Source organism: Perca fluviatilis, chromosome 19, assembly GCF_010015445.1.
Source record: "Perca fluviatilis chromosome 19, GENO_Pfluv_1.0, whole genome shotgun sequence".
NCBI lineage: Eukaryota > Metazoa > Chordata > Actinopteri > Perciformes > Percidae > Perca > Perca fluviatilis.
This window is the reverse complement of record NC_053130.1, coordinates 32,620,408-32,633,312: the sequence shown is the minus strand read 5'-3', so window position 1 is coordinate 32,633,312 and position 12,905 is coordinate 32,620,408. Positions and strand designations below refer to the sequence as shown.

Genomic DNA, 12,905 nt, shown 5'->3' with positions numbered 1-12,905 from the left:
AATAATGTATTAGGAAATGGTGAGTTATTGACAATGATGCCTCTTCAATTTAGTCAAGTTCAACAGGCAACAGATTTTAATAATGTATATTAAGGAGTTCTTGGAAGTCATTCCTGACCAAATCCCTGAGTGTTTTTAATGCAAAATCCATAGTTTCCTTAAAATCCTCGAATTTTTTCAGAACTGGCAACCGCAGGCAGTTAATGCATGTGTTTGCGGTGGGTAAATGACGGCCTTGTCTGAGGGGCAGCTCATGGAGAAAAACCACTGAAGGTAGTGGGGAGAAGCCCAGGGGTGGAATATCATTTGCTCCCGTTGTAAAGGCCAGGATACCCCCAAGTTGCAAGGGTCCCAAACACCAAAAAATAAATTAAACCTAGCATGTAGAAAACTTTTAAAAAGGAGGGAAAGACAAAGACAGACAGAAGGGCATATGAAAAGATTTTTATTCCATAACTAGCAATAATACTTACCCTCAACATCCAGCAGGTAGTCCCTCCAAAATGCACACATTCCTCTGCCCTTCTTTTGTTCCTGCCCACTGCTGACAGTTCTAGAACATCCGCTGTGAGTGGGGATGGCTCGTGACAAAACAGCGGTCTGAAAGCATCTGGGTGCATTCTTATTGCATCAAGAACACCAAGGGTCTTCATCCCCTCCCTGAACCTGTAAAAATGTATCATGAGAAGATACAAATATAATTTTTCAAATTGGATAAATTATCACACAGCACATGAAAGGGATGACTTATAAGACAGTTCAGTTTTTGATTATGCAAAAAGGCCTTGTCTTTGACCACTATCTAAAACGTGATGTTCTTTACGTTTTTAAGATTTTAAGATTTAAGATTTTATATGATACATGCAAGCCTTTATTCGGAGTGTTTGGTTGTACACTGGCTTTTAAAAATATGTTAAAATCTTTCATTATTCTTAAACCTTGTAAGGTGTTCAGGTCTGTGGGACCCGTTGTCCCACAAATGATGCTATTTATTATGTCTTGTAACTCAAACTCATTGGCCTTGGCTCATTTTCTTTGAAGAACATAAAAATAACTTATTTTCAATTAGTGCACGTTACACCCCCTACATACAACTAATACAAATGAGGTGTTCGGGCTACTGGACCCAAGTGTAATAATTGTAGGTGCTATGAAACTTTGTACCTGCTATTCTCACACAAAGTTACAAAATTGTTACATTTCAAGTACTTTCACCTGTTCTGATAATGACTGATGATAATGAATGAAAAATCTTGTTTCCATTTTTTTTTTTACCTTTTTTATAATTGAATTTCCTTGTTTACTCACAAAATCATGATCATATGATCTCACAGGAGTAAATGGCAAATATGAACCATAAATGATGTATATATCATTGGTAATTGAGCTTAAGTAAACCTTTTTACATAATTTTTTATGGCTGTATTGATTTAAAAGCCTAATAATGTGGTGGGTCCACCAGACCCAGGAACATTGGTTGTGGAACAAAAATATGAACACCTTAGAAGGGTTAATTTTGTTTGCTAAAAAATCGAGTGACACAAACCTTTAAAGTGCTCCACTAACTCGATAAACCAGCTGAAACATGATGATATCCTCCACCAAGAGATCTTTGTCTTCTATGCGTTTCAAAGGCCTTAGACATCCAGCATTGGCCAGATAATCTGTAATAAATCATTGTATAGTATGAACAACACAAGATTAGATATATTAAAAAAACTGTTCTTTACTGGAGGCCAGGCCTGTATGTGATGATGAAATTAGGTGATGCATGAATTTATATGAATGACATCTTTTATTTAACTCCTTTAATCACAGTAGTATATTTAGCACTGACCAAGCCTGGTTTAAACATTCATATGAAAGTCAGAAACAAATCACACAGATTGCAGAAATATAAAAACAAATATGTGGCTTCACCACACTTAATCAGGGCTCTCAAGTTTTGAAGACAGGCAAGAGTGACATTCTAAAATGCTTAATAAGCACTTGAGAGCCCTGCTTAGTAGAATTTAGATTATTATTCACTGTAATAAACATATGTAAACATGTATATTGCACTCGTTACTAATAATAATAATACATTTTATTTATATAGCGCTTTTCATGGTACTCAAAGACACACACAGGCTAAATATCGTCACCCAGTCAGATGATTGCAACTCAGCTAGCTAGCCAGCCGATGGAAGACCGAGCATTCTTATTTAACCTATCTTTGCTGTAAAACGCCTACGCCTACTCTCTCTTTACCCAAAGATAGGTGAAATCCAATAAATGCAGAACTACATTGCAATAAGCTGCGCACTGAATAGCAAATTACAATGTGTTTGAAATTTAATAACAGGAGCGCAGCAATGGGTACTACAATTACCAGTATGCTTCCATAACTGCTGCTGCTAGCTGCTAGCTTTTTCTCCTAGTCAAAGTCAAATGTACATTGTACAGTAAATAAACTGTGGTTAATCAATCAATACATCTTATGTAAGCAGATTTATCAACTTACCTCTTCCTGGATTTCGACGACGATCCACCGAAACGCTGTCTCGTCTGGTAACGGGGTCCTCCGTGTTGCATTGAGCTAGCTAGAAGTAGCAGTGCTAGCCTGGAGCCAGGTCTGACTGGATTTGCAGTTCCACCCCTGAATAATCTCTGCATCTCCGAATCAGAATCTGTTGGACTTAATTTAATTGACGACGCTGAAGTTGGCATCGTTGACAATAGCTCACCATTTCCTAAATTATTATTTAGAAGACCCACAGCTTCAGTTAGCCTCTCTCTATCCATTACAGCTCCACTTCAGCCAAACTATTATAATGACAGTGCCGGAATTTGACCGTCAAATACCGCTTCTTCTTTGTCAACCAATCAGGAGCTGAGTAATCAAACTCCCTTCCGTTTCAATCAAACTCCCTTCCGTTTCAATCAAACTCTCTCACACACACTACTATACTCTCTCACATACACTACTATACTCTCTCACATATACTACTATATTCTCTCACATATACTACTATACTCTCTCACATACACTACTATACTCTCTCACATACACTACTATACTCTCTCACACACACTACTATACTCTCTCACATAGACTACTATACTCTCTCACATACACTACTATACTCTCTCACATATACTACTATACTCTCTCACATACACTACTATACTCTCTCACATACACTACTATATTCTCTCTCACATACACTACTATACTCACATACATATACTACTATAATACCCCCTCACTCAGCTATACTCTCTCACATACAACTACTATACTCTCTCATAATAATGAATACACAATATTAATTTTTCCTATAAGCCCTCTATTTTTTTTTTTTTTTTTTTTTTTTTTTTTTTTTTTTTTTTTTTTTTTTTTTTTTTTTTTTTTTTTAGAAAAGACAGTAAATATCGTTTTATAGTTCTGGGTGATGGTAAGCTGTACACCTTGACATACCTTTGTGAGGAATACATTGAGTTGTTAATTAATGATGCCATAAATTACTAAAAGAATAACAGTGTGTTTATATGTACCCTGGAGAAATCCTTCTCTCTTTGAGAAAGGACAGCCAGAGGAGGAGACACACACACACCACACAAAGATAAGACACAAGCTAAAACCAAATATGAGTAGTACAAGTGAAATTTTGGTTTAAAGAAATGATTTTGATATACATTTTTGTTGAATATTATATGATGTGATATGTTTCCCATAACAGGTAACGATTTGGATAAATAGATGTTCAAAGTACACGTGCTTAGGTGTGCTTTTTTAAGGCTAAAAACTTTAATTTGTAATGAGACTTGGAACAAGCAGATGGTAATTAGTGTTACTTTGGTTTGTAAACTATAGATAAAAAAATTAAATAAACAATGTATTTTGGGTAATTCGTCTTAGTTTAATGGTGATAATGAATACATGAAGGTTGAAATGAGATTTAATCCTAAAAGCAGTACATTTAATATCGTACTCTAATGAGTTTTTGAGTTGCTATATCACAAATTGTCTAAACTAAATTAGTTGATGTTGACGTTGAAACACTACTGTGGTGAATTTCATCTAAAGAAATTATTTATTGAACTTTGGTTACTGATAAACAGGATTTGCTGTAAAACCTAGAACAATGTTAAGGATTAGAATATTAAACAGATTATTTATATTGCTTTTGAGTCATGAGCTTTGTCATGTCTCAAATAGGAGGGATATAGTATGATAAATAAGGGGTTTAATAAAGAGAAAGGGAAAAGTAGCAAGGGAAATAAATAGTGTTAAATGATTTTAGTGTTAAATAATAATTTTTCTAAAGACGTTTGAAACATTTGTTGTGACATCACTGTAGCTCCAGTTTAAAAGACCTTGAATAAAAAAAGTGCTAGAATAGTTAACAATTGTACATTTAAAAAATCTGCTCAGGTGAGAACACATAAAACAAAATTGATAGTTCAACTGTAATCAAAAGGATCATCTACCCCCTGATTGACACAGTAGTGTAAGGGGATGCAATATTAATTGTTTTTGTTTTATTGGTTCTTATTTGCTCTAAAGAATTTTGCTCTAAAGATTTTTTTTCTGTATTTATACATAGGTAGGGAGAGGCCCATAATAAAAAACACCCATGTCTTCCACGGCACTATAAGGGAAATGATAGGTTAGGTTATTGCGTGAGAATTTTCTTCTGCTCTTTTGGCCATGAGAATCCAGGTGTCAAGCCTGGGGATTCCGTGGTGATAACAACTTCAGGAGGAATGATTGGCAAATAGACAGGGACAGAAACCATCAAGATCCTTCCAGTGACACAGGGCAGTGAAGGTTCCAGGGAGAGTCACCTGGATACACGCATCACTACAAAAGGTTCCAGAGGAGAAGAGGACAGGTTTTTCTACAACCTGCAACAAGTGACGAGCAGATCCTCTGCTGAGTCACCTACGTGCCATTTCTGAAGCGACAGGGGAAACTGGAGTTTTTTCTCACTGTTTGCAACACATTGAGAGAGGAGAAAAACGAGAAGTTTTTCCAAGGAGGAAAACCAGAAGCTACATATTGGTATTGTAGCCTGCTGTTTAAAGCGCCCATATTATGCTCATTTTCAGGTTCATAATTGTATTTTAAGGTTGTACCAGAATAGGTTTACATGGTTTAATTTTCAAAAAACACCATATTTTTGTTGTACTGCACAGCTCTCTCTCACTGCTCCAGCTCCTCTTTTCACCTGGTTTCTGTTTTAGCTACAGAGTGAGACCTCTTTTCTTCTTCTTCTTCTGTACTATCTTTGATTGCACTCGCACATGCTCAGTAGCTCAGATGTAGATCATGTCAGCTAGCTAACTCTAGAGACAGTAAAAGAAAGCCTGTTTCTCCAACTTTGGTCAGTTACAAGGCAGGATTAGCTGGGAGACTTCTAAATGAGGGCTCACATGTAAGTAGTTTTTTTGTAGATTATGGTGAACTTGTGTGTGTTGTAGCAGTGCTTTGCTATTGAGAACAATGTAGCATGCTAGCGTTAGCATTAGCATTACCATGCTTTTCTTTTTCTAATATACGCAAGCTCCTCAGTGTCGTTCAGAGTGCTTTTGATTGCTGAAGGAATTGACTACTGGACAGCTAGCTACTAAGTTAAGTACTTACTTTATTTGGGTTTTCTGCTACTTCTTTGACTGTTCTACTTTCTTTCTATTGCTGCTGCTGTGTATTTGCTGTAATTGGTTTTTGGTTGAGCAAAGTTAGTGGTTTCGTTAGAGTGAAACTAGTTAGTGTGAAGTGTGACTTTGGGAGTGGGGCCTAACGACTCCCAGGTGCTTTGACTGATTAGCGAGGGTGTGGCCTCCCACCGGTAGCCAACACAGTCCCCTCTTTTTATTTAACATTGGTATTTGCGTGAAGCGGCAGCTTCAGCGGCAGCTTCGTCGGACGAAGACTCGGAGGACAAAGACAAAGGAGTCTTCGCGGGAGGCCAAGTGGGAAGTTAAGTAGGCTGATATCTCATATCCGACCTACATTGCTTGGTGACTTAATCCGGAAATGTGCTGCTTCTCCATTCCTGTCCGCGTGTCCTCTCGGAGATACTACAAACCACGCATTAGCTCGCAAGATTTCCGCAACCCCACCACTCTTACCTATCCCACCCGTTCCACACACACACAACACCTTGTTGCAGGTGGCCTGTGGAACTGCCAGTCTGCCACTCGCAAGACTGAGTTCATATCTGGCTTTGCATCCCTGCAATCCCTTGACTTCCTTGCTCTCACAGAGACCTGGATTACACCAACCAACACATCCACCCCTGCTGCTCTCTCTTCTGCCTACTCTTTCACTCACACACCCAGACCCACTGGGAGAGGTGGAGGTACTGGCCTCTACCAACTGCCAGAGTTCACTCCTCTCTCTTTTGAACTTCATGCTGTCACCATAACTCATCAGGTGCAACTAGTCATCATTGTTATCTACCGCCCACCTGGTCCTCTGGGGGAATTTTTGGAGGAGCTGGATGTCCTTCTTTCAAACATCCCTGAAACTGGCCCTCCGCTGGTACTTCTGGGTGATTTCAACATCCAGACAGAGAAGTCAGCTGTCTTTCTTCACCTTCTCTCTTCTTTTGCCCTCTCACTCTCTCCTTCACCACCCACTCACAAAGCTGGTAACCACCTAGATCTCATATTCACTAGAAACTGCTCTACATCCAACCTCACTGTTACTCCACTCCATATCTCGGAGCATTTCTTCATCTCATACTCTCTCCCACTCTCACAAGCTCACAACCATATCTCAAGAGACACTGTACCTGTCCGCCGTAATATTCGCTCACTCTCTCCTTCTTCACTGGCGGCATGTTCTCTAGCTACCCTCCCTCCTTCTGACTCTTTCTTGCTCATGCCTCCCAACGCTGCCGCAGACACTCTACTCTCTACTCTATCCTCCTCTCTCGACTCTCTCTGCCCTCTTACTTCACGACCGGCTCATAAGTCCTCCCCAGCGCCGTGGTTATCTGACTCAGTACGTGCTGAAAGATCAACTATACGGGCAGCGGAAAGGAAATGGCGGAAATCTAAACACCCAGATGATCTGCTTACTTATCAGTCTCTTCTTTCCTCCTTCGCTGCCTCTATTTCTGCAGCAAAAAGCTCCTTCTATCAAACCAAAATTTAATCCGCTTACTCAAACCCCGAAAAACTTTTCTCCATCTTCTCTAACCTGCTAGATCCCCCCATTTCACCTCCTCCCTCCTCCCTTCTACCAATCCACTTTGTCAACTACTTTGTAAAAAAGATAGATGATATACGCTCTTCATTCTCCACCACACCTTCTGAAATCACCTTACCATCAGTCACATCTAGTACTCTTGCCTCTTTCACCCCTCTATCTCCAAATCAAATTCTTACTTTGATTACCTCTGCCCGCCCAACCACCTGCCCCCTGGATCCTATCCCTTCTCACCTTCTCCAGTCCATTGCTCCTGACCTCCTTCCTTTCCTCACTCATCTCATTAACATCCCCCTCCCCTGTTTCCCCGATGCCCTCAAAGAGGCAAGAGTGACCCCGCTACTCAAAAAACCAACACTCGACTCCTCTGATGTAAATAACTATAGACCTGTCTCCCTTCTTCCTTTTCTATCTAAAACTCTTGAGCGTGCCATTTATAATCAACTCTCTACTTATCTCAACCAGAACAACCTTCTCGATCCCCACCAGTCTGGCTTCAAGGCTGGCCACTCAACAGAAACCGCCCTCCTTGCTGTCACTGAGCAGCTTCACATTGCTAAAACAACCTCTCTCTCTTCCATCATCATCCTTCTAGACCTTTCAGCTGCCTTTGACACAGTGAACCACCAGATCCTCATTTCAACACTCCAGAATCTGGGTGTCTCAGGCTCTGCGCTCTCTTTGCTGACATCTTACCTGTCAGACCGAACCTACCGGGTAACTTGGAGAGGATCCAGCTCAGAGCCTTGCCCACTCAAAACTGGGGTTCCTCAGGGATCAGTCCTGGGTCCCCTCCTCTTTTCTCTCTATACCAACTCCCTTGGGTCTGTCATTCAGTCGCACGGCTTTTCTTATCACAGCTACGCAGACGACACCCAACTAATTCTTTCCTTTCCTGAGTCTGAAACTCAAGTAGCAGCACATATCTCGGCCTGTCTGACCGACATCTCTTCTTGGATGTCCACTAACCATCTGAAACTCAACCTTGACAAGACTGAGCTCCTTATCCTTCCAGGGAAGGGCTCTCCTACCAAAACCTGACTATAACAATCGACAACTCTGTGGTAGTCCCCACCCAGACTGCTAGAAACCTGGGTGCTGACGCCCGGACCAACTCTCCTTCACTGCCAACATTGCTGCAACCACCCGATCGTGCAGATACATGCTGCATAACATCAGAAGGATACGTCCACTTCTAACGAAGGCAAAGGCTCAGGTTCTGGTTCAGGCTCTAGTCATCTCACGTCTAGACTACTGCAACTCCCTGCTGATTGGCCTGCCTGCATGTGCCATCCGACCCCTGCAGCTCATTCAGAACGCAGCAGCTCGACTTGTCTTCAACCTCCCCAAGTTCTCTCACACTACACCTCTCCTCCGCTCTCTTCACTGGTTACGAGTGGCTGCCCGCATCCGGCTTCCAAAGACACTAGTACTTACATACAGGGCCATGAACGGATCAGCCCCAGCTTACATTCAGGACATGGTCAAACCATATACCCAACAACCCGCCCGCGCTCTGCATCAGCCAAACTGCTTGCTGCCCCCCCACAGCGAGGGAGAACTAATCACTCAACCAAATCCAGACTGTTCACTGTCCTGGCTCCCAAATGGTGGAATGAGCTCCCCACCGACATCAGGATGGCTGAAAGCCTACACATCTTCCGCCGAAGGCTAAAAACACATCTCTTCCGACTACACCTCGGTTAAAAAAAAAACCAAAACTCTTTAACCTGCACTTTTGTTTCTTTGTAGCTTAGCTTATTTAAAGCTAATGTACTTGCACTTACTACTTGTTGTCTAGAGTTTGGACCTTCTCAGTTGAATGCACTTAATTGTAAGTCGCTTTGGATAAAAGCGTCAGCTAAATGACATGTAATGTAATGTAATGTTCACTCTCCCGCATCCTGGGAGATACCTGAGGGGGTGGTCTCCCTGGATGCGGAAAAAGCGTTTGATCGGGTTGAGTGGCCCTATTTATTTGCGGTATTGGGAAGATTTGGATCTGGGCCCAAACTTATATCTTGGATACGGCTGTTATATGCATCACCTAAAGCAGGCGTAATTACTAATAAATTGTGTTCTAAGTCATTCTCACTGTCTAGGGGTACCCGGCAAGGTTGTCCCCTTAGTCCACTTCTCTTTGCTTTAGCTATCAAACCTCTCTCCATTATGCTGAAAACCTCACATCGCTTTAAGGGAATCTACAGAAAACAGTTAGAACATAGAGTGTCCTTATATGCAGACGACCTATTGCTTTACATCTCAGACCCAGTGTCATCTGCCCCTGACAACGTTAAAATGCTACACAGATTTGGCAGGTTTTCAGGATATAAATAAAAATCTTTAAAGAGTGAATGTTTTCCAATCAACAACTTAGCTTTCCAAATCGCAGAAACAGACTTGGCCTTCCCCTTCTCTAGATCAGGATTTAAATATTTGGGAATCAATGTCACCCGTTCATTCTCTGGTCTGTATGACAAAAATGTCACTCCCCTGATAAATAATCTTAAATGCGACATTCAGAAGTGGAGTGTTCTGAGCCTATCCCTAGCAGGCAAAATAGCGTGTATTGAACAATATTAATGAACATATTGAACATATTGCCGAGGTTTTTATATCTCTTTCAGAGTATCCCAGTCTTCCTCCCGAAGTCATTCTTCAGGCTTGTTGATAAACTGCTGTCTTCATTCTTGTGGGGTAATCCTAGATTTCGTAAGATATTCCTTCAGAGGCATAAAATGGAGGGAGGTATGGCCCTGCCCAATCTGATGTATTATTAGGCTTGTTCGAGATGAACTGCGCCTCGCCTGTAAGGTAGACAAGAGCAGGCGGCAGCAGCCGGAGGCGGTGACAAAAATCCGCTCTCAAGTCGGACAGTTTTCCAGCTGATTCCAGCAGCCTTCAGGCTGAACAGGAAGTGACAGAAACACTGTGGTCCGATTCCGATTTAATAAAATGTTATCAGACCCATATATCTGCTCCTACACAGTCTCCAGTTGATTTTATTATGACAGAGTAGCTGTCAAAATTCTCTACATGCGATCTGTTGCTGATTTTAATTAACAACACACTGTAGATGATCCATAATCTGAACAGATTTAGTCTCTCTGACTTCTAAACATAACTATCAGCCTCACAACATGTGTTCTGTACAGAATAAGCCTTTAAATCAGACAAATAGCAGTTAAAATCCCATCCGATCAAAATCAATAAAAAGTTTATATAAAACGTCATCATGTTGAGTCAATTCTGAACCAATCAGCTGTTCGATCAGCTGAGAGGCCGGCGTTTCCCAGCATGCACTGGGTCCGCCTGCGTCCGCCTGGGTCTTGAAGTTGGTGAAAAGCAACTGCGCTACCTGCGTTTCAGAACTGCGGCCGCCTTGGTCTTGTGAGATTATCGTTGCCGACGTGTGCATGACGTCAGAGCAAGTCGGGATCAAGTCGGACACAAATCTAACCGGCATGCATTGGGCGGCGATCGCCGGTGATCGATTCTGTGCAGCTCTGGCTCATCTCGAACGAGCCTAATATTGGGCAGCAAACCTACAAAAAATAGTTTATTGGATTGAAAGACCGGATGCTGATTGGTGCCAACCAGAAATTGATGCGTGTATATCATCATCACTCCCTGCATTAGTTACCTCGAAGCTCCCCCTCTCTCCTAAACAATACTCCTCATTTCCTACTGTAAGCTCCACCTTAAAAATTTTGTCACAATTTAGACAAAATTTCAATCTGTATATAATACAGATATAATATCATTCTGCAAACTCCCATGCTCCATAAAGGTCTCATCTCAAAAATCTATAATAGTATCACACCACTCAATAAAGTGTCGCTTTATAAGATTAGAACAGATTGAGTGGAAGAACTTGGAATAAATATGTCAGATGCAACCTGGGATGGTGCATTAAATAGAGTAAATGGGTCCACCTCATGTGCCCGCCTTGGCTTGATTCAGTTCAAGGTTCTCCATCGAATCCATTATAGTAGAGTCAGACTCTCTAAGATATATTCTAATGTAAGTGAAACATGTGAACGTTGTCAGGTCGCTAAGGCCGACCTGGCCCATATGTTCTGGTCCTGTAATAAACTATATTATTTTTGGACTACGATATTTCAAACTTTATCTAAAGCTTTTAGCAGAGATATTCAACCCACTGCTGAAATGGCTATTTTTGGAGTTCCAGGGGAGGGTATATCAATCACAAATAAAATTAAAAATGTGCTTGCTTTTTCAACTCTCCTGACCTGGAGAAGAATCCTGTTGGAGTGGAAATCAGCACATCCACCCAAAGTCTCCTCCTGGATGAAAGACCTGATCCTATTCCTTAAGCTAGAAAAGATCAAATATTGCATTAGAGGTTCGACCCAAAAATTCCATGATACATGGGCCCCTCTACTTTCTTATTTTGAGAAACTTGAAGTCCTCCCACAAAACTGAAAATTAAGCAGGAATAAATCCTGTTGTGTTTGTGCTTGTGCCTCCTTGGAGACTCAGGGACCTCAGAAAACTTGTGTAGTGATAATCACAGAAGGCATATAGCCTACTTGTACTGTCTTGAATATCCACTTTTTCTCTTATTTATTATTTTGTTGTGTGTGTATGTATGTATGTATGTATGTATGTATGTGCTTATGTACATGTATATATTGATATATGCGCATATTTTGTTTTTTAGGGAAGAAAATAAGAAAAATTATGTACAGTACAGGCCAAAAGTTTGGACACACCTTCTCATTCAATGTGTTTCCTTTTTATTTTCATGACGATTTACATTGTAGATTCTCACTGAAGGCATCAAAACTATGAATGAACACATATGGAATTATGTACTTAACAAAAAAGTGTGAAATAACTGAAAACATGTCTTGTATTTTAGATTCTTCAAAGTAGCCACCCTTTGCTTTTTTATTAATAAGGGAAAAATTCCACTAATTAACCCTGACAAAGCACACCTGTGAAGTGAACCATTTCAGGTGACTACCTCATGAAGCTCATTGAGAGAACACCAAGGGTTTGCAGAGTTATCAAAAAAGCAAAGGGTGGCTACTTTGAAGAATCTAAAATATAAGACATGTTTTCAGTTATTTCACACTTTTTTGTTAAGTACATAATTCCATATGTGTTCATTCATAGTTTTGATGCCTTCTGTGAGAATCTACAATGTAAATAGTCATGAAAATAAAGAAACACATTGAATGAGAAGGTGTGTCCAAACTTTTGGCCTGTACTGTATGTTGAATATCTGTGACCAATACTCATTTTCTCAAATAAAAACATGTTAAAAGAAGTCTCTTGTTTTAAAGCTGTCCTCATGTTGTACTGCAGCAGCCTGGTGGTGTTGTCAGGAGGTGTGATGAAGGTAAAGATAGTTACGGCCGTTCATAACGCTGATACAGCGAGACGCCGGCCGGCTGAACATTTATTCACACACACGGAGTCAGACAGTCCTGCAGTAACGCAGCTGTTTCTGATTGGTCTGAATGTCTGCAGCACAAACTTCAGACTCAATCAACTTTTAGAGAAAATCATGTAACGTTAACCGGCTATCAGACTCCCAGCGTCACGGCGTGCTGTGTTTAACTAGGGCTGCACAATGAATCACTATTGTATAGAAATCACAATATGGACTAGTCCAATATCCAAATCACAGGGGGATGGGGGGCAATATTTGTTAAAGGCAGTGTGTGTGTGTGTG

General features: G+C 40.8%; 1 long non-coding RNA gene across 1 annotated transcript; it reads right to left on the bottom strand.

The window, feature by feature from the left end:
• Positions 1–463: 463 nt before the first annotated feature.
• On the bottom strand, positions 464–2,999 carry LOC120548258. Its single transcript, XR_005637162.1, has 3 exons — positions 2,504–2,999; positions 1,547–1,664; positions 464–666 (listed from the first exon to the last, which is right to left on the bottom strand). It is a non-coding gene; the product is annotated as an uncharacterized LOC120548258 (long non-coding RNA).
• Positions 3,000–12,905: the final 9,906 nt, after the last annotated feature.